The following is a 20,416-nucleotide window of genomic DNA, read 5'->3' on the forward strand; positions in this document are numbered from 1 at the left end:
GTATCCTTTAATTAAGAGGATTTGTTCTGTGAAGTTTGGATTCAGTCAAAGGGCCTAGAAGGCTACATGTGGCTTAAAGGCCACAATTTCCCCACCCATGATCTAGTCTAAGGTCTTTATTTTGAAGATAAGAAAAGAGAGATTAAGTGACTTGTCAATATTCATTCAATATTTATTGAACATCTATTAAATGACTTCTCTGTGCCAAGAACTGTGCTAGGAAAAGACAAAAAATAAAACAATTCTTGCCCTTGAAGACCTTAGATACTATTCTAGGAAAAGAATATGTTAAAAAAAAAGGGAATAGAAAATACATAAAATGTGTGTATGAGTGTGTTGAAAAGCAGAATTGGGTAATAGAGAAATGTGCTCAAAATTAAGAAGATCTAGCTTTTAGTCCTGAGTCTCAGCCTGAAGTATGTGGATGATTTCAGACAAGTTCCATAATCTTATAGTGACTTAGACCAGGTTATAAATTTCGAAGTTAAGTACTGGCTTGTGTTATTAGAGAGGTTTGCCTCATCTTGAGTTACTTGCAACAATGTAATAATAGGTCATCCACTCATCTTCCCCTTCCCCCTAAAAGGTGGAGGACGAAGAAAGAGAATTAGGAGGTAGCATTTGAGGTGAGCTCTTGAAGGAAGTTAGGGGTACAAAAAGAACACAGTGAAAGAGAGTATTCTAGAGACAGAGGATAGCCCATGCCAAAGCTTAAAGATGGGAGATATAATATAGTATATGGAAGATAGCACACAGGCCATTTTGGCTAGATTTTATAGTTGATTCAGTAGATTAGTAGCAGAGCTCCAGCTGGAATCCAGGCTTTCACTTCAAGCTCAGAGGTTACTTTACTTCAACAACTTAAAATAGTGTTCAGATGCCAAAGGCCTTTTAAAAACTGACCCCTTTATGTAAGGGTGAGATTTCTATGATATCCTCAGTGAATGTCAACATAGAAGGCCAGACTTCTCAACTGAATCAAGTGATGAAAGTTTGAAACTTACTTATTAGACATGAATACATCCTTAATTGACTGGGAGGAGTGAAGTGCTTTGATCATAAAATAAAGATAGATAATGTCACACACAGGAAATATCTTGTGATAAGCTGAAAATATCAAACATCTGGACCTATGTGCAATGCCAGTTCAGATTCAGGTAATCCAGTAGCAGACCAGAGTAGTGGTGAAATAATTTCAGCCAAATCCCTGAGAGGGACTAACTTGGAAGGAGAGGGACTAACTTGGAAGGAGAAAAGGTGAGGAAGAGCATCTCTGAGGACTCTATAAGTATGCCGACATTCAGATCCTCACCTAGAGCTATACCTAAATGGGGGTGGGGAGAGAGAGATACATGAGAAGTCCACAAAGGAGAAAATTGTTTTCAATAACTAGCAGCTGTGAGTTTATCTTTTGGACATGTGAATCCTCTTTAGATCACTCTACCCAAAGACCTTCCTGTTCAAGGGAACATATGTCCTCAGTATGAGGGGATGTTTCTCTCACAATTATCCAAAATAAACTTCCTTAATAAAAACTTTCTTTAAAAGTGTATTTGCCTCATCTGCCTGATGATCAGTGGAGTGAACTCTGCATAGGGGCTCATGGATGATAATATCAGAAAACCCCCTGGCCCTTAGAGGTCCCCCAAGAACACTGAAGGAAGAAGTAGTCAGTCACTACGTGATGCCCTTGTCTACCTATGTTAGAGGATGCAGGGAAGGTAGCCTCAGACAGTGTGTTACATTTATAGGAATTGAACAGTGAGGAATTTCTCAGTGGAAATCTCAGGGCTGTGTTGGGGAAACTGTTTTATATTTTATTTGTGATGGAAAGAGGGATAATTCTGTATTTATCATTATCATTGCTTTAATTTTATAATCAAGAGTTCTCGAGGAAAAGACTTCTCTCACATTATTATTTGTCATATAGTTTTCAGATTTTACAGCTAATAGTGAATCAGGCCCTTTTCCAAAATGAATTATGAGTCATAAACCTTTAGGGTAGCTATGGTGTTGCATTTTTGTGAAATCCATATTCGGAGTGGACATTTATTGGGTACATAACTATTATGAAGTGTTATCAGCATAGTGGTCTGTGGTTAGTTCACTTGCCAGCAATAAGGTTTAATTATCTCTTTTTCTGAAGAGATTTATTTTAGTTTTAGTCTTTTTAATCTCAGGTAAGCAAGGAATAATTTTTCAGTTAAAGTTACCAGGGTCATAAGGCTCAGTACAGAGATGTTAAGGGAAGTATAGATCTTGGTGAACTATACATATTAATATATAAATATTTAATAAATTTTTTATTGTTTTTTCAAAATGATTGTAAAGCAATTAGATGGCCTATAGGTTAAAACGGGCCCAATTCATCAAACCTTGTGATTATAGCATTGTGCATGATGACAGAGGTATTATTATTATTAGTTAATATTAATTGTACTATTATTTGTCCACTAAAGTTCCATTCTAATTCCTTATTGTGGCGTAGAAAGGCACAAATTGAAGAGGCATGCATTGACATTGATTATAGATTGCACAATTGTTGACTTGGAACAAGCCTACCTAAATTTAGCTATGCCTATCACCAAAGCCTAGCCCCTACATTTTTTGTAGCAACTCAAAAAGACCACCTATTAAGTTACACAGAGGACTTGTGATCTAAGTTGTGAGAAATATCAATGCCATTTAAATCATAGATCTTTTGAATCAATCATCAAATCACTAGTATTATTAGCAAGAGAGGTGATAAGTGATCATAGAGGCTTCAGAGTAGATCTTTAATAGAATAAAAATAATTTCCGGTATATTAGTAAATTTCTGGTCTTATCAATAGAGCTACACATTCTACCAATTCAGATTTCAACTTCTTAATTTGTGTAATTGTTATTCATGTTCTTTTTTAATTTTTTTTAATATTTTCTTTCCTTCAAAGTAGATCTATGAAGCACACTAGGACTTCCTATGATTCTTTAATGGTTTCAGAGGGATGCTAATATACTAGTCAGATTGCTTATCTGTTGTCTCTTACCTGACTGGCTCCACTCCTTTTCTGGCCATATGAGTCTTTAATGATATTGTTATGCTATTTCATTTGTGCATGTTATTAGGGATGACTTGGATATGAAATAAGAATAGTAAGAGGAGGAGGAAGAGCAGAAGGAGGAGTAGTGGTGGTAGTAGTAACAGTAGTATAGTAGTAGTAGTAGTAGTAGTAGTAGTAGTAGTAGTAGTAGTAAACTGGTGCCAGTGGATTTGTGAATAAAACAAAAACAAGAGAAATAAGGAAAAGACTGTACAGAACTTGAAATCTTTTGAGGTGTATAACAAGGTCCCAATTAGTATGAATAATAAATCCCCAAAAGTGTTTGAATATATTAAAACTCACTCTATTTTAAGTTAAAATATATAAGATATCATAATTGGTTCGAACCTAATGGAAATATGCAATATGAATTCTAATAATGCATCCAGTTCAGGAGATTCATGATTTAGTCTAATGGGAACCTAGGTGTGCAGCAGTAAATTTCCTAGCTTTAAGTGCTTTCTCCCCTTTCTCCCTAGTTTTTTCCCCCAAGTTTTATATATTACTTCAGCTCTTTTCCCTCTCTCTACTTCCCTAAACTCCAGACCCTACGTGTGGTTCTACCTACCTAGCAGCTAGTAAAGTCTTCAATTGTTAAGTGTCTGAAACTTTCTAAAGAAAACTTCTACTTCAAGGAATATCATCAGATATTTCAGACACGACTATGTTAGAATCCATAACATGTGCAATTAATTTTTTTACATCTTAAATACATTGAGTGGAAATACCAGGATAATTGTGATTGTTGGGAGATGTTCATCTCTGAAGGTGGGGTAGTTGGTTACCACATCTGCCCTAAGTACAACTCTGAAGACTGTTCACTGATTGCAGCTCTTTGACACCTATACTTGAAGAGATTCATGTAGAGTTTGTACAAAAATAATGCTAGCTAAAGTAATTAAGGGCATTATTGATCTGCCTACACTAGAAAACTTTTTACGTTTCAAAGACTAATTTCTTATAGAAATGCTACATTGAAGTAATATTCAATGGTATTCTCTTAGCTTTAATAGAGAGTTGGGGATAGAAACTGGACTTATGATTTCATTGGTATAGATCAAGCAGCTCCCTCTAATAATGAAATCACCATCTTCTCTACAACTTTTCTAATTTTAGAGAGTGTCTAGGTCATTAAAAATTTAAATGGCTTCCTTAGTGTAGTTAACCGAAAACAATATCAAAAGTTCATGAGATGTGTGTTTCAGCTGGATTTCTTACAAGAGAAAGGCATATGCATGTGAGAATTTGTGTGAAGACCAAGGAGCCCAGCAATGCAGGGAAAGCCAGGTATATAAGTTGCAAGGAGACAGGGTATTCAAAGGGAAGGGGAAATGGACTAATCCCTTCCTGAAGGGGAGGAGAAATTATGAATAAGTAAGAAGGCAAAAGCAGCATTCATTTACCTTGGGAACTGCTAAACTATGAAGATACACAGGTGTACTTATCTACAAGGGTCTCAGCTTCAGAAATAGTTTCTCAGCCTGGTGCAGACTGACTGGCACCTGTCTTGACTCCCAAGGACGCATGGGGACTCAAAAGGACACACACCAGCTTGTGGCGCAAACAAATTATGTTAGCTCAGAAGAGGCCTCATCCTTGACATATTTGGGGCCTCTTCCATATTCCAGATCCAGTATTTATGAAAAATGTGGCAACACAAAAAGATAAGTTCAGGGAATCCTGGGAGCTCCTCAATAGCGTCACATAGCAAGTAGACAGAAGAAGAACTTGAAAAGGGTCTTCCTGTTGCTAAGACAATTTCTCTATTCAGTATGTCACACTGTCTCTCAAATAATTAATATAAAGAAATATCTACTTGAAGAATACTTGTATATCTGTTATAGTAGAACTATATGTAGGCAATTCAATACTACATTGAATGGAGCACAGAACTTAGAGTACTGAAAACCTGGATTCAAAGTCATATCTCAGACATTTATTAGTAGTATGTGACCTGGGATGAAGCTGTTTACAAATGTTAACTACATTGGTAAAATGTAGATAATAGTACCACCAGCCTCCTAGAGTTGTTATGAGCAACAAACAAATTAACATATGCAATGTACTTTGCAAACTTAAAAGGCATATATAAATGCCAGATATCATTATAGAGAAAGTACATACAGATAAATTCCTCTCATTCAGATTTTTTGGAGGACTTGAAGATGACTCCAAGTTGTCAGGGCTAGGTAATTATAATATGGGCGTGGGCCTTAAACAGAATTAGGAAAGTTTAGAAGAAGGATTGATTTTGGAGGACAGATAATGAGTTCTGTTTTGGATATGTTGAATAGGAGATACCTATAGGAATATGGTTTTAAATGTCTGCTGGGCCATTCGTGATGTGTAATTGGAGCTTAGGTAAGAGACTGAGACTGGATATACGGATCTGGGAGTCCTCTATATAGAGGTAATAATTGAATCCATGAAAGGTAATGAAATCATCACAAAAGGGAGTTTAGAGAAATAAGTTCTTTTTAGAGAACTCCTTGGAAGCAATAAAGAAGAAGGAATTTGATGCAGATGAAAATATAAACATGCATATTGAAAAAATAAAGATCATGAGGTGTACAAGGACCTGGAAGGAAGCTTATGAAGAAATGTAGCCTCTCTAAGCAAACATTGGTACTCAGGAGGTAGAGGCAGGCAGAGATGCTGAAATGGAAATTGTGATGACAAAAAAAAGATCAACCTGTGGACTTTAGCCCAGCTACTACTACTGACAGCTATAGAAGAAGCAATGCAGTAGTAACCAAACAACATAGATATAATTCCAAAGTACTGAGTCATATGGACTGTTTAAGTTTGGTGAAGAAAACTGGCACCCGACAAAGAAAAGGTACAACCTCCTGAAAGGCAGCATGTGTCAACTCTGTTTTTCTACGGAGTAAAATAAAATCCTGTCCTATATATGATATATTGCTAACTTGAATGCTTTTAGAAGACCTTTTGAATTCTTTTGAGCAAAGTAAGACAAGACAGACACTGATGTTCCCGAGGCTTCTCTTGCTGGGAACATAAGCTAGAACTTGTCTTCCGTGGAACACAAGATGCTTTCATTAAGAATGTAAGGATTTCCATTTCAAGGTGGAAAGCATGAATAAGAGAGACACTCCCCCCAAAAATAAACCCAATTCCATCTTGTCAGAATCAGGCATGACAGATACATGAGCTACTCATAGACCAAATAATGTAATAAATTATTACTTCAAAAGATCCATGCTTTTCTTGTTTTGGTTTTACAGCTGAGGATCATCCCCCCCTCCATCTTTAGTAGAGTGGCTCCTTAATTTAGGGCCATGGTCTCCTCAAGAGCAATGAATGATTGCAAAGGATCTGTGGTTACTTCTGTGAACCAAATATTGTTATGTTTATTTGCATTTAGCTATAATAAAACATGTACTGCAACAATATAATAAATAAGCAAACACCTTCTCTAGATGGATTTAATATGCTTCATTCATATTTGCATTACTATTTTTCAAAGACATGTAGATGCTGCTATGATTCACACAATACAGATTTATTCATGAGTTGTTGAATCCAGAGAAACTTGTCAACTTTTTCCCCCACAAAAGATAATACCCATACAGCTGTTACCATGGCAGAGAGGGGAGATCTTAATTTGTTTAAGGAAAGAAAAAGAGTTTTACAAAGAGATACTCATACTTGAAAGTTGAGCAGAACCACTATTTTAGTAGATAATTTCCATAGATTTCTTTGGCCAGAAAAAAAAATACGTGTTGACCACTCAGGTAAAATATATAGTGGATTTCTCTGGGCTTAGGAAGAATGGTCCTCAGATAAAAGGCTATGGTTTGGATGAAACCTCCAGCATTTGGCTTCCCCAAGATTACCTCCATGCCAAGATGATGACCTCCTTATAATCCTTATAAATTCTAACTATCTTTTAAAGCCTAGCTAAAATGCCACCATGATCATGAAATATTTCCTCTTCTTCCCAGCCAGAAGTAATGATCCTCATCTAATTTCATAGCGCTCTATATTCTTGCATTTCTGTTTTCTGTTATATATTGTATGCTTTGAATTATATTTCTTGTAATGCATATCTTTTCAACATGGACTCTTTGTATCCATCAGCATATAGTACACTGGCTTACATATAACATGTCTAATAAACATTTGTTGAAGAAATGAATGAATAGTACATTTCTGTTTTTTTTTTCAGAAGTACGGTCTTTTGCCCTTACACTAGATATGTTAAGAGGCTTGACTATTGGGAGTTGCTCTTTCAATATTACTTAACTCAGGTGAGAGACAGCTTTAATAGCCGGTGGCACATTTTCTCCATCTCTTCTTCAGCCAGACACTTTTACAAGGGTTGAATGTAATCACCTGAGGCAAAGAAAGGAGCTTTCCTGGAGTTAATTACCACTTTAACATCAGAGAATAACCCTTGATACACTGCCAAATACAATTGTTGGGCCCAATTGAACTATGATGATATCTGGTTCCCAGACCCTCCTACCTGTAAGCATGGATTTAGAATCTCAATTGGTGTGGATAAAATTTAATGCAGCACAAAATATCTCTGAAGAAAAATGGTGCTATAAAACGTCCTTTTTGGTAGTGAGTCATTTTAGTGCAGGGCAGTATTTCCTAGGAGACAGGTCATTAAGGTTGTGCTTCACCCAGACTGTTGTTAAGCCCATTGTATCCCCTCTGGGGGATATGGGCTTGTGATTCCAAAGGATATTTCTGAGAAGCAGCCAAAGGACTGTGGGCGCCGGCTTTCTTTGGCTGTGGAAAGAATGTGGGGAGGGCTATAAGTAGGCTGTCTCTAGAATTAATAGACCATTGTGCATGGGGTGTGATTTTAGGAATACTCATCCACGGCCTGATGCAATCTTTGAAGATCCTTTGAGCTGTTCTGAATTTTTTTAAGGCATTATTTGAATGGAGCAAAAATCACACAGAATGATATGCATTAGTGAAAAGAATCACCAGAACAATAAGCTCATAGATATGATTTTTTGTATTTTTTTAAGATTAAATAAATCCTATGGTCTATATACAAAAAAAATTATAATTTAGTTTTTTGTAGTAGCAAATAAAATAGCAACAAAGTAGATTCTCATAAATTAGGGAATGAGTAAACAAATGTAGTACATGAATCCAATATAATGTTATTTTGTTCTTTAAGGAATAATGCAAAAAAATGCATTCAGAGAAGTATTGGAAGACATATATGAACATATATGAACATACATGAAGGAAAGTATGGAGAAACTATGGAGAAAGTCATTAGACTAAAGCTCTACTTACTACGTATGAATCTGGCACGTACTTATTTATATGCATGTTGTCACCCCTATTGTATTATTTGAGGGCAGTGACTTTCTTTTTCTTGGGGCAGGTTATTTTCTTGATTTCCCTAGCACTTAGCATAGTAATTAATAAATGCATAAATGCTTATTTATTGAAAATTATGAGAAATGGAATGCTATGAAATTATAATGACCGAAGTTGAACACAACAAATAGATATGAAAAGGCATTCACCCCCATCTCCGTAGTCTTTGAAGAGGTAAGGGACTATGTGTATAGGACCTCTCATGTAGCAATGGATTTTGTTGGCTAGTTTTCTTTATTTTTTTCTTCCTTTTCTTCCTTATTTATTTTAAGGGGTGACTTTCTGAAAGGTATTGGTTGCTGTTGGGTGGGTGGAGGGACAAAGTGGAAAATAAAACAAGATAACCATTTTTGAAAGAGAGAGAGAGAGGTCCAGTGATGCGGGCAAGATCCCATGGTCAGCGCATGAAAGAATATGGACTAGAACATGGTTACCCTCATCTCATGTTCTTTCTCAGTTATTTGAATAATCATCAAAATTATTTGAGTAATCAACATAAATATTTGCACTCTTGGTGATTTGTTTTGAAAGGTGTAGGGGGTGGAGTTAAAGAAACCATGAATACAAAAAAAAGTGTAGTCCTATTTCTTAGTTATTTTATTTCTGTAAACACCATATTCCCAGGTCAATTGTATGATTCCACATTGTCCTTTCTGTGTGAATCCCACATAACATATAGGACTGTACCTTGCATGTAGGAGGATTTTGATAGGTTTTTTGTTATATTTAGAACTGGAAGGGGTGTTAGAAATAATCTACTCCTTCGTCATTTAGCATACAGAAAAATGCTAACAATTGAATTTGCCCAATAGAATTACTGTAAGTAGCAAATTAGTTTATGAGGTAGTGTTTGGTAATGAGTACCCTGTCACTGGAGGTATTTTATGTGACTGAAGAGGACTACATATCAGTGCTTCTTGGCAATGTAGAAGCCATTGCTTTGGGATAATGGATTGGGATAATGGTGGCTAGATGGCCTCTAATGTTTATTTTCTCAGAGCATATGATAATATACATGTGACAGCATTCAGGAGAGATGATTGGCATGGAAAGCAAATGTTATAAAGTGTAATGTGTGCTTTAGTTTCATGATGGGTGGAGGGAATTATGAAACTATTACTAGTATGTAATTTATCATTATATGTTATGTAAATTTGATGCAGTTATTAAATGTAATTAACATTTGAAAACTAATTAATTATAATTATTTATACTTGCATAATTTAAATAATAATAAAACATATTAATAATGTCTTATTTTTGTTCCACTTTTCAATGGAGTGTTGTAACTGATTTATTATCCATCCTGGGTATCTAAACATATGATCCATCACCTTGGACTTCAAATTCCATTCTGTCCCTGTACTCATTCTGACCCTGCGGTCTTTTGACATACTGTCTCTGCTATTTGAAATGAATTCTCTCCCCAGCTCTACCTGTCACTTTGCCAGGATTCCTCCCCTTAACATATATCACATTCCCCTAATTATAATGTCTTTCCCTCTCTATTAGATTTTAAGCTCCTTGAGAGTAGTATCTCTTTTCCTATCTTTATATCTGTCTATAACATTATTTTATGCACTTATCATTATGTCCTTACCTTCACATTTATTGTTTATAAATATATTCTCTACCCATGCATTTATATTTACATCTTTGTATCCATATATTATAATATCTTGTATTGAGTATTCACTTAATACAAGTTTGTTTCCAAATACATAATTATAGTACATATATTTTAAAATGAAATTAATCTCAGATGTCATGTAATTCAGTATGTTCATTTTTACAGATAAACAGAATGAAGACTAGAGATATGGAAAGACCTGCCCAAGGTTATGCACCTATATGAGGATAAAGACTCACTCTAGCATTTCTGCAGTGCAGAGTAGTTGAAAGAACACCAAACTTTTGGTGAGAGACCTAAATACTTGTCCTTCCTCTGATATTTAATAGCTGGGAAACCCCAGGTAAAGTCAATGAACTTCCCTGAGATGGTCTCCTCATCTCTAATATGAAGATCATAATGCTGAGGAGGGAATATTTACCTATCAGGGTTTTTTGTGAAGCTTAAATGAATAAATACAGATAAAGTTCTTTGTAAAACAAAGTGCTATGTACTGGAAATACCGTCTGTTTTTGTTTTATTTGTAAGGGACTGAAATGTAAGTGTACATGTTCTGCATAATTTGCACACAAATGTGTTGGGGAAAAGGAAATCATATAATCCCAAGGACTCAAAGTAAATTAAAAAACAAATTTTTGTACCAGTTCATATTTTTTAAAACATGTTTTCATCAAACTGGTTTAAGTTTATTGTAACAATAGGATTCAGTTCATCTTGATCAATTTGAGATCCAGATAATTAGGACAACATATTGTGCTTTCGGGTTCGTGCTTTGGTTTAGTCTAAGTCACTGACTGCCATCTTCAAAGCACAAATTATTACTCCTCTTGATGAGAATCCAATGAGAAGAGCTACTATTGCTTTCTTCCAAGTGCAGAGGCATATTATAATAGAAAGCCATTGGGCTGGGAAATGGCAGAGGCTGATGTTCTAGGCCTATCTCTTTCTCCAACTGGATAGTTTACATTGTGAAATCAATTTGTTTATCCAGACCTCAGTTTTCTTACTTAATGAATAAAGATATTCTGTTAAGTCATGATGGATTGGATTGTTAGGTAGTGTAGCTATATTGGTCAAAGCTTTTATATTTGACCCTCAGATTCCATGTCTTAGTCCAAGGCTGTTAGAGTGAAAAACTAGGAAGTTGTATTAATGGATGGAGATTGCAGTAAGATGTCTTTCAATTGTGTAAGAAAGAATTTTCTAACAACTAAAGCTATTTAAAAAAATGGAATGGACTACCTTGAGAGATAGAGAATTTCTGTTATTTTACATCTTCAAACAAAAACAGAATGTTCATTTGGGTATACCACAGTGACAATCCCCACTCATATATTATTTCAGGAGGATGATCCCTGAAGTTGCTTCTAGCTCTGGGCATCTGTGATTCAAGAATGAACATTGCCTGTAGGACTCACCACTTTTATGAAGAAGCCTAGGGCTGTCATTTTCTTCTAAGGGATGGCTCCTCCTGTCAGGGAAGTCCTGAATAACCAGAGATCCTGGAAGAGGAAGTGTAAAAGTGTGGTAAGAAATCAGTTAGAGGATCTTGCAAAAGTCTCTAGTTTGCTCTGTCTCCACTTCTAGTAGCATCATCCAACTGTCTCTTTCTTCTAGAAACTTGGGGTCAAGAAGGAATGCCTGGTATGTTTCATGAAGCTTATTATGTATAAACTATAAGCTTTTCCTTTGCCATGCTATTGTATACTTAGTGTCTGGCAAACAACAAAAAAAATTAAGAAAAGAAGAGTATGGGAAATACAAAAAACAAATTCAGATAGGATATTTTCTGTATCTTTAAGTTTACTTTTTGTGTGCTTTTTGAGAATATGTACAACTGTACATATGTGTATGTATATATGTGTATATATATATGTAAGTATACATACATATATGCATGTGTGTATGTATATATATGTATATATATACACACATTTCTTTGTGTGTATATACACACACATAGGTATTTATATCATTTTATGCCACCTTTATTTACAAATGTTTCCTCCACCCTTTCTCTATGCAGGAAAACATCTTTGGTAAAGGAGAAAGAACACACACACACACAGATAGACAGACAGAGACAGAGACAAAGAGAAAGGATGGTGTAGCAAAATTATAAACATTAACTGAATCTAAAGCTATATGCAATAATTCTCACCCATAATTCTCCAATGCAGCAAAGAAGGTCATCTACTTGAGGGGCTACTTCATCATCATTATTATTAAGCGTTTAGATTCAATTGTTTTTCTTTTCCTTTCTATTCATGTTGTAGTCATTCTGTATATGTTTTTCCTGGTCCTGATTATTGTGCTTCATTATCAGTTTATATAAGTCATCCCATGCTTCTTTTAATTCTTTATTTTTCTTTCTGTTTCTTGCAATGGAGGAATAGTTCATTAAATGAATATTCCACAATTGGCTTAGCCATTCCTCAATCAATGGTCATCCACATTACTTTTAGTTCTTTCCTACAACAGAAAGTATAGCTTTGAACATTTTGGTATTGAGAGAAATGATTATTAATGACCAACGATTTGGAGAGATCCAGAATTTCCATCTTTTTCTAAAGTACTGATTTTTAAAAAGATCAGTTTCTCGAAGGACATTACTGATAATGAAATCGGACTAGTTCTTGTTCAAGAGAAGCCATTGTGTTCTGCTCAGACTTGGGTGGGGCATACATTCTTTGAATAGATTGCCCAAAGCTGTGGGTAATCTGGGTATAAAGACAGTGTCAATGTCCAAGGGTGGCATAATGTCACTCTCAGCCTCTCACTGTAGTATTCTTTCCTTCACTAATTGTTAATCAAGCAGAGTTGATTTTCACTCCTCTTCCAAAAGAACATATAAGCTCTGAGCCCACGGCCATGCTTGTCTTTGGTCTAAGAGAGGCAGCCAAATGACCATCCTTTTATTAATAAAGCCTTGTTAATCAAAGATTAAATTAAGTAGAACTATGTCTTGTGAACTTTTTTAATCACCATTATTATAAAAGAGACAATATTTTACCTCATCTTTAACTGACTTGGAATAAGTCAAAGATGGGTTATAGAAAAGTCAAAACTGATAAAAATGCAATGACAAAACATTTTTGTTTATCAAAAATGAAATATTAGATGAAAAATAAAACTATACGTATGTAAGCCAGCTCAACTGGATCTGGAAAGCTGATTGTTTAATTTTCAGTATGAATATTTACACCTCAGAAAGTATAAAACACTACAAAAAGCAGGGCATGATTATTATTTTGTTTATTGTAAATTTAATAAAGCAGTGGATAAAACATTAATAATATTCATCATAAGTTAATTAAACTTCAAAGCATTTCACGTACTTTTTTAAAAGAGTCAGTTATTAAACATTTACCATCATACCACTGGGTATGTGTGAAAATGCTTTGTGACTATAGAGTTCTCTACAGGCAAGGAATTGTCATTTTATGAAATTAATTTCTTATTGTGTTTATTATATGGGATTGTGTGCCCAAATAAAAGATAAACTATTTTTTTAAATTCCTGTAATTGAAGATAGAATTGAATAGCGTACTGAGTGTAGATCATAAACATAATTTTGAAGAAGTATGATAATGAAATCACTGGATTTTGAGAAAGGTGGTCTGGGTTTAAATAACACCTTGCCAATCATGCTACCCTGGGCAAGTTACATGTATGTGAGCTTCATTTCTCTCCAATGTAAAGGAAGGGTAACAATATAACTTCTCTTCCCCAGAGAGAAGCTTTGAAAATTGAATGAGATGATGGAGATAAAGTACTTTGTAATCACTAAGTATTCCATAAATGTGGGTTCTTACTGTATTTGTGTATAAAGAATGGAAAACTCTTATTTCATATGGCTGAGAATTCTATATCATACAATCACAGAATTTTAGTGCTGGGAATCTCAACTATAAAATGAATGATTTGGACTAAGGTCTTCTCTAAATTTTGAGCAAGAGAGAATATTAACATGTAGATTATTATAAATGGAAGGCAAGGTACTTCAGACATAGAATGTTAGGGACTTTGGGGGCAAGGTGGATGAAGAAGGGGAAATGAAAATTTCACTTACATGGAATTCTCCTGGGGTACAAGCTCCATTTATAAATGCATATTTGTGCCTGCTCTTTCACTTGTCTTTGAGGATTGCCTGGGGCAATGGCCGGGTTTAGCTACATAGTTAGAGTCAAAAAGACAAGATGTGTCCTAGGCAGGGCCTTGAACTGAGCTTTTCCAGACTATGAGACCTATTGTCAATTTACTACATTTCACTTCTTCTTATTAGAGACTTAGAATAAGCATTACTAAAATTGTAATGAAACTCAGCCTCTTTAATATAGAATGTTGAAACATTTGTATCAAAGATGCCCCCTTGTCAATCTGGTGAAGCCTACGAACCTCAGAATAATATATATGTGAGCAATTGACAATGTGTGACATACGGGTGTGTTTAATTCATAACTGAAGAAAAAGACAAATTTCAATTAGAGATTAGTTAATATAAAGATGTAATTTTAAAAAAATCTAAATTCATGGATCACCTGAAATATGTTCACGGACACTTTGTCTATGGACAAATTAGCCTGATGTAATCCAATACCCTACTTGATAAGATGAAGAAAGTGAGGCCTAGAGAGGTGAAAAGATAATGCATTAAGGTTTTGGTGCAATCAACATTTGAATGCAAGTTTCCTGCGAAACAAATTCCCATTTTGGACATATTGAACATATATGTATACACACACTTGTGCATCTATGTTGCATGTGTGTATATAAATAGCACACACCTATGTTTGCATGTAAACACATGTGTATACACATACACATGTTTACAGACACACACACAAAATACATATATTTATATATATATATATATATTTATTTATTTTCCATGTAGAATCTATCCTCCCCTTTTCAAGAGGTGGATAACATTTTTCATCATGGGCACTTCGAAATTATGATTGGTGATGGAATTTATTACATATAGCGTGATGTTTCTTAAAAAGAGAATACTTCTTGTGTCTTGGCATTTCCCTTTGCAAAACTGTAACACTACCTCTGCCTGATGATAGGTGCCCTTCTTCCTCTTTCTAGTGAGCTTCTGATGGATACGCAGTGGGCATCTAAAAGAGGGGCAAGAATAATCCTGCACACTTACTCCTCATTGTCCATCACTCTCTGATAGATGTCAACAGAAACGAAGTCCAGAGAAATCTCTCAGAAGTAAACACAGGCTTTGTCTTCTTGCAAAAGTTCTGTCTTCCTTCCTCACCCCAACAGGGAAATTTAGACTTCCCATCAAGGAACTTACAAGCCATTAGGAAAACTGTTTTTAGGGCATTAACAACCAGAGTTTCACAGATTAGTAATTAATTTTGAAAAATGAAATTATTGAAAGATTTTTTTGTATGAGGCATGTTTAGCTCCTGAAAGCTGCTGCTTTAAAAGTTAGCTAAGGTGGTGAAAGGGCATGCTTTGGCCCTTTTTCTTTGTCATAAAATGTCAGAGCAAAAGTGACCATAGAATACATAAGGTAAGAGCAGGATGGAACAATAAATATAGAATATTAACATATAGAATAATAATACCAGAAGTGAAAGGTGACATAGAACATTAGATGATAAAATGTTGCAACTAAAAAGGACTTGTAGAACTAGAATGTTAGAGCAGGAAGAACTCTTAGTGGCCTTCTAGTTTAATTAAATCTTTCATTTTACTGATCAAGAAAATGAGGTCCAAAGAGATTAAATTGATATGAACAAGATCCAGGTCTCCTGATATTCATTCAGTTCAGCATTCCTTCTATTATAGCATCTAGCTATCACTCTATTGTGTTTTGGAGGGGAAAGGGAATCAGAATGAAAATAAGATGATTTCTGTGTTGGGATTTTTTTTGAGAATGTTCATAATAGTACATCTGGATTTGAGTAAAATTTGAAGCCAGTTACTATCACAGTGAACTCCAAAGCAACTACACAATTAAAAACAAGTAAATTACTGAAATATATCAGTGCCCAATATGGCAAATAGTGATAGAGACCGTGGTTATTGGGTAAAGCTACACATGAATACCACTTATTCTGTGTCATAGACATTGGTTTGGTCATCCAACAGAAGGATCAGCTAGTGATCAAGATATATACTAAAAACTCTTGCTGATAAAATAATTCATTAATTAAACAGCAGCCCGCAGGTCTCTGCAGAAAGCAGAGGAATGAGCCAACATGTTATTTGGCATATCATCTCCTATGGATTCAATTATCATTTCTATGTTGATGATTCTAACATCTAATTATCCAACCTTTGGTTGACCTCTATTCTTGCATTTTCAAGTGCCTATTAGACATCTCAAACTGGGTGTTTCATTGTATTTTTCTTTAGGTGCAAAAATCCATAGCAAAATAGTCTGAACAATACTCTCTTCCTAAAACAATTACTTGTTAAGGAACATTAATTTCAAGGCTGTTTTCAAGCCATGGTAACTCCTTGGTCACTAGAAGTGTTTATTTATTTATTTATTTTCTGGCCTTGACTAGGTAGTGTGACTCCGAGGGCTCACTGGGTGAAAGGACAATGCAAGTGAAATATCTCACTCATGTCATGGTTTTCCTTAGCTCATCAACATCAACATCAACATCTCATCTTCCCCATGCTAGAGGAAATTTAAGCATGTGTATTTAGAATCGTTTAATCAGAATCATAAGAAACCATCAAGGTCATCTAGACCAATACCTTGCCAAATTCAGGAATCTCTTCTAAAACATTAATGAAAAGTAATCTTTAAAATGACTGGATAGTTATCTTCAAGTATCTCAAGAGCTAACATGAAGAAGAGAGATAATTACATTTATTCTTTTGGGCCTAGACCACAGAAGTATGAGCAGCGAAATGAAAGAGAGATTGCATCTGAGGAAAAATGTAAGGAAAAGCTTCTAAATCAGAAATATGTAAAATTTAATTCTGCTTAGAATATATTTATTAAATTTCACTACATACAGGATTCTGTGTGAGGGTTTAGAAATAAAATGATAATTTAAAAAAAAAACAATAAAGCCCTGCTCTTAAAGGATATCATACATTGGAATGTCTGAAAGTGGATTTGGCTACCTGCCATAGTAAGTACTGAATTCCTTGTGGGTAAACGTCTTTGGAAGAGGTGAGATGACTATCTTGTAAAGGGGATTTCTGATCACTTGTAGATTCTGTTTAAAGATCTCAGAAATCTCTTCCTCTTCTGACATTCAATGATTCTGTGTTCTATCCTCCCTTTCAACACCTCCAGATGAGAAACCCATGGCAATGTTATAGAGGTAGTTAGAATTCTCTTTCTTATCTGAATATATTAGAGATCATATTTTCCATTGGTACAGCTACAGTGTAGATGGCAAACTGTCTGTTGTTTGGACTTAGAAAAGTTAAGTAAATTGTCAAAGGCAGGATTTTGTATTGACCCATTCCCAACTCTCATTCCAGCACTCCATCTACTATGCCTTATGGATTCAAAATCTGTCTTTCTCTAAGACCCTCAGCATAGTCCATTCTTCCAAGTTCTTTCTTCCATGGAACATAAGAGAAATCCAATTATTCTATATCTAAGCCTTTCATGTATTTTAAGAGAATTTTTATGTTCCCTCTAAATTTTCCTTTCTTTCAAGTAAAGCTTCCATTGAATTATTTGAGAATTTGTCTCATTCTCATTTAAATTCTTAATTTGACATAAATTTCAATTCCATCAATAACTTCATCAGCCTTCACTGGGTAGATCACAAGATTTGATGTCAGCAACCCCTGAATTCAAAACTTGCCTCAGTTGCTTAGAAAGTGTTTGACCCAGGACAAGTTACTTAATCTCTAATAACTTATTGATCTATAAAATGATGGTAATAATAGCATGTTACTAACAAAGTTGTTCTTAGGATCAAGAGAGGTAGTATGTAAAATATTTTACAAACCCCAGATTGCTATTTAAGTATTGGTGATTGTTATTTCTGTTAGTGTTACTGTGGCCATCATTATCATCATGGACATCATCATCATCTTTGTTCTCCTGTGATGCAAAACACAAGACTAGATAAGATAAAAGAGTACAAATGTAATCTAATTAGTTCAGAGGACAGTAGACCTTACAATTTCTCAGTCTGTTTTCATTATACCAACTCACTATTTTTCTAGTAACAGGCATCCTTGAAATGATATGTTGAGGACTAATATTGAAAATATCAATTTCTCACTAATAGATTAAGCATAACTTTCCAAATAATGATAATAGCAATAATTACAGTGAGAGCCTTAATACCATATAAATGTTGAATTGGATCAGACTGCACAGGAGAATCCAATTTTCAATTTCTTCTGCCAAGAAAGAAACTGCAAACTGGTGGAGTTCAATATGTGACTGTAAGCTTAATGAGACAACTGATCATTGTCCTATAAAACAGATGCTGATGATGGTTCAAGACATCGTAATTAGCTCAGCACAGTAGGCTAACAATTGGTCTTTCCTGGACTTTTTACTCCTTTTCCTGCCTTCATAAACACTAAATCCACATCCCATAAGCACAAGTGACAAAATATAAATACTCTGTGTATGTTTAATGTTGTTCCCATAATCATACTGACTGGAAGCTTCATTTGAACAAGTCAGCACAATGCATCTGCCTGGCAATGTGATTAGCAGAGACCCTAGAGTATTATCCCGTGCATCACTCCACCTCACTAGACATCATTGACAGGTTTGTGTGTGAGTGCAAATGCTAGTCACAGCTGTTCTGGGAACTGGACAGGTATATGCTGCATTAGATAGAGGAACTTCCCAGATTAACCTGAATTTATACCACAAGGAATTGCTGGCTGCCTCACACAAGGAAAAAAAAAAGATAAAATAAAATAGTCAATGTAATTAAAGATACATGGTACTCCAGAGAGAATGAATAAAATTCAATGATAAAATGATAATATAGCTATAATTTCAGTGGTGTGAGTTCTGTCTGCACTGATGTAATTACAATTCCTCCATTAGTGAGTTTTCCCCCCTTAAATTCCTCTGCCCTCCCCAAACATATTTTCTGTTGGCCGGCCAACTTTCTGCTGAGGAAACATCCAAATATTTATCTATGCAAGTTCTCAGTCCATCACCGTGGCTCTGCTTCAAGCCATTCTATCTTAGTAAGATATACCAGAGATAAAGTTCCATTGACAAAGCCTTCAGAAACCAAGTAGTTACCCTCATGGATTGAAGATGAATTACATATTATTTTAATAGGATGCTGATAATGAGGGTGATGATAATAATAATAATTGTTATGTTATTAGCAACTCTTATTTCACTTCCTTATGATTATGATGTATTTATATGCATTATTTGCCTATCACCAACAAAACAGACTCCCCATTTTACAGATTAGTAATGGGCTTAAAGTGATTTGCCCAAGGTCCCATAGTCAGGACATGTACCCATATTCTTCTATTTCAAACTTTCACATTCTTTCACTTGACCATGACTTGTCTTGTAGAATTTTTAAGCTGCCCTCGTGTCCTACAACAATATCCTGTTTAAAAAGAAGGACCAACTAATAATGTGCTCTTGTAGATGACAGGCTAATGTTCAGTCTTTAAAGCTCCATCAATATGCTGTACACGTGAGAGGGTGGAGAGGAAATCTACTGGACTATGAAGGCAGGAGGGCAGCAGCCACTGCTAATATCCTTAGACATATTTGCCAACTTTCCCTCAACTCTTCAATTTCCTGCAGCCGGTAAATAAAATTGAGCAGAGCCAGAATGTCTGAATTGGTTCTGTTGTAAACTAGACCTTTATATTTAATTGCATGGGTGCTTGTCTTGGTAAGAGCAAAAGTGAAAAACAGGTAAGATATCTTCCTTGCAAAGAAGTATAGCTCATTGGATCCTTCTGCCTGGGTAGTATTGTCCTCTTTGTCTCTATGAATTAATAAATATGTGTAAATGTATGTGTACTCACATGCATGTGTGTGTGTGTTACAAAGGAAGCCTTTTTCTTCTAGCTGTTGTTAGAGATAGTACCCCTCCAGCTTTCAACCCTTCCCTCATATTTTCTTCTATTTTCTTAATTGTTTACAATTTGAGTTCCAGATTTTCTCCCTGTCTCCAGCCCCTCCCCAATTTTTGAGAAGGTAAGCAATATGATGTCCATTATATGTGAAGTCAATATTAATTGTTTACAATTGTATCCTGTAGTAAGTTGTAAGCTCCTTGAGGTCAGGGACTATTTTCCTTGCACAAATAGTGGGTACAGAAGATACCAGAAGGATAGGAGAATGATAGCATCGACATGATATCAGTGATAGTGACGTT

General features: G+C 35.1%; 1 long non-coding RNA gene across 1 annotated transcript in view; it reads right to left on the minus strand.

Annotated features, from left to right (window-relative positions):
• Window positions 1-6,517: 6,517 nt before the first annotated feature.
• Window positions 6,518-20,416, minus strand: part of LOC144456722 (uncharacterized) — a 73,069-nt gene continuing 59,170 nt past the window's right edge. The window contains exons 2-3 of the long non-coding RNA XR_013485752.1: window positions 11,504-11,587; window positions 6,518-7,438 (exon numbers count right to left, since the gene is read on the minus strand). This is a non-coding gene — a long non-coding RNA (uncharacterized LOC144456722). The remainder of the gene's footprint in view (window positions 7,439-11,503; window positions 11,588-20,416) is intronic.

This window comes from Phascolarctos cinereus, unplaced genomic scaffold, assembly GCF_003287225.1.
Source record: "Phascolarctos cinereus isolate Bilbo 61053 unplaced genomic scaffold, phaCin_HiC Scaffold_4;HRSCAF=312, whole genome shotgun sequence".
NCBI lineage: Eukaryota > Metazoa > Chordata > Mammalia > Diprotodontia > Phascolarctidae > Phascolarctos > Phascolarctos cinereus.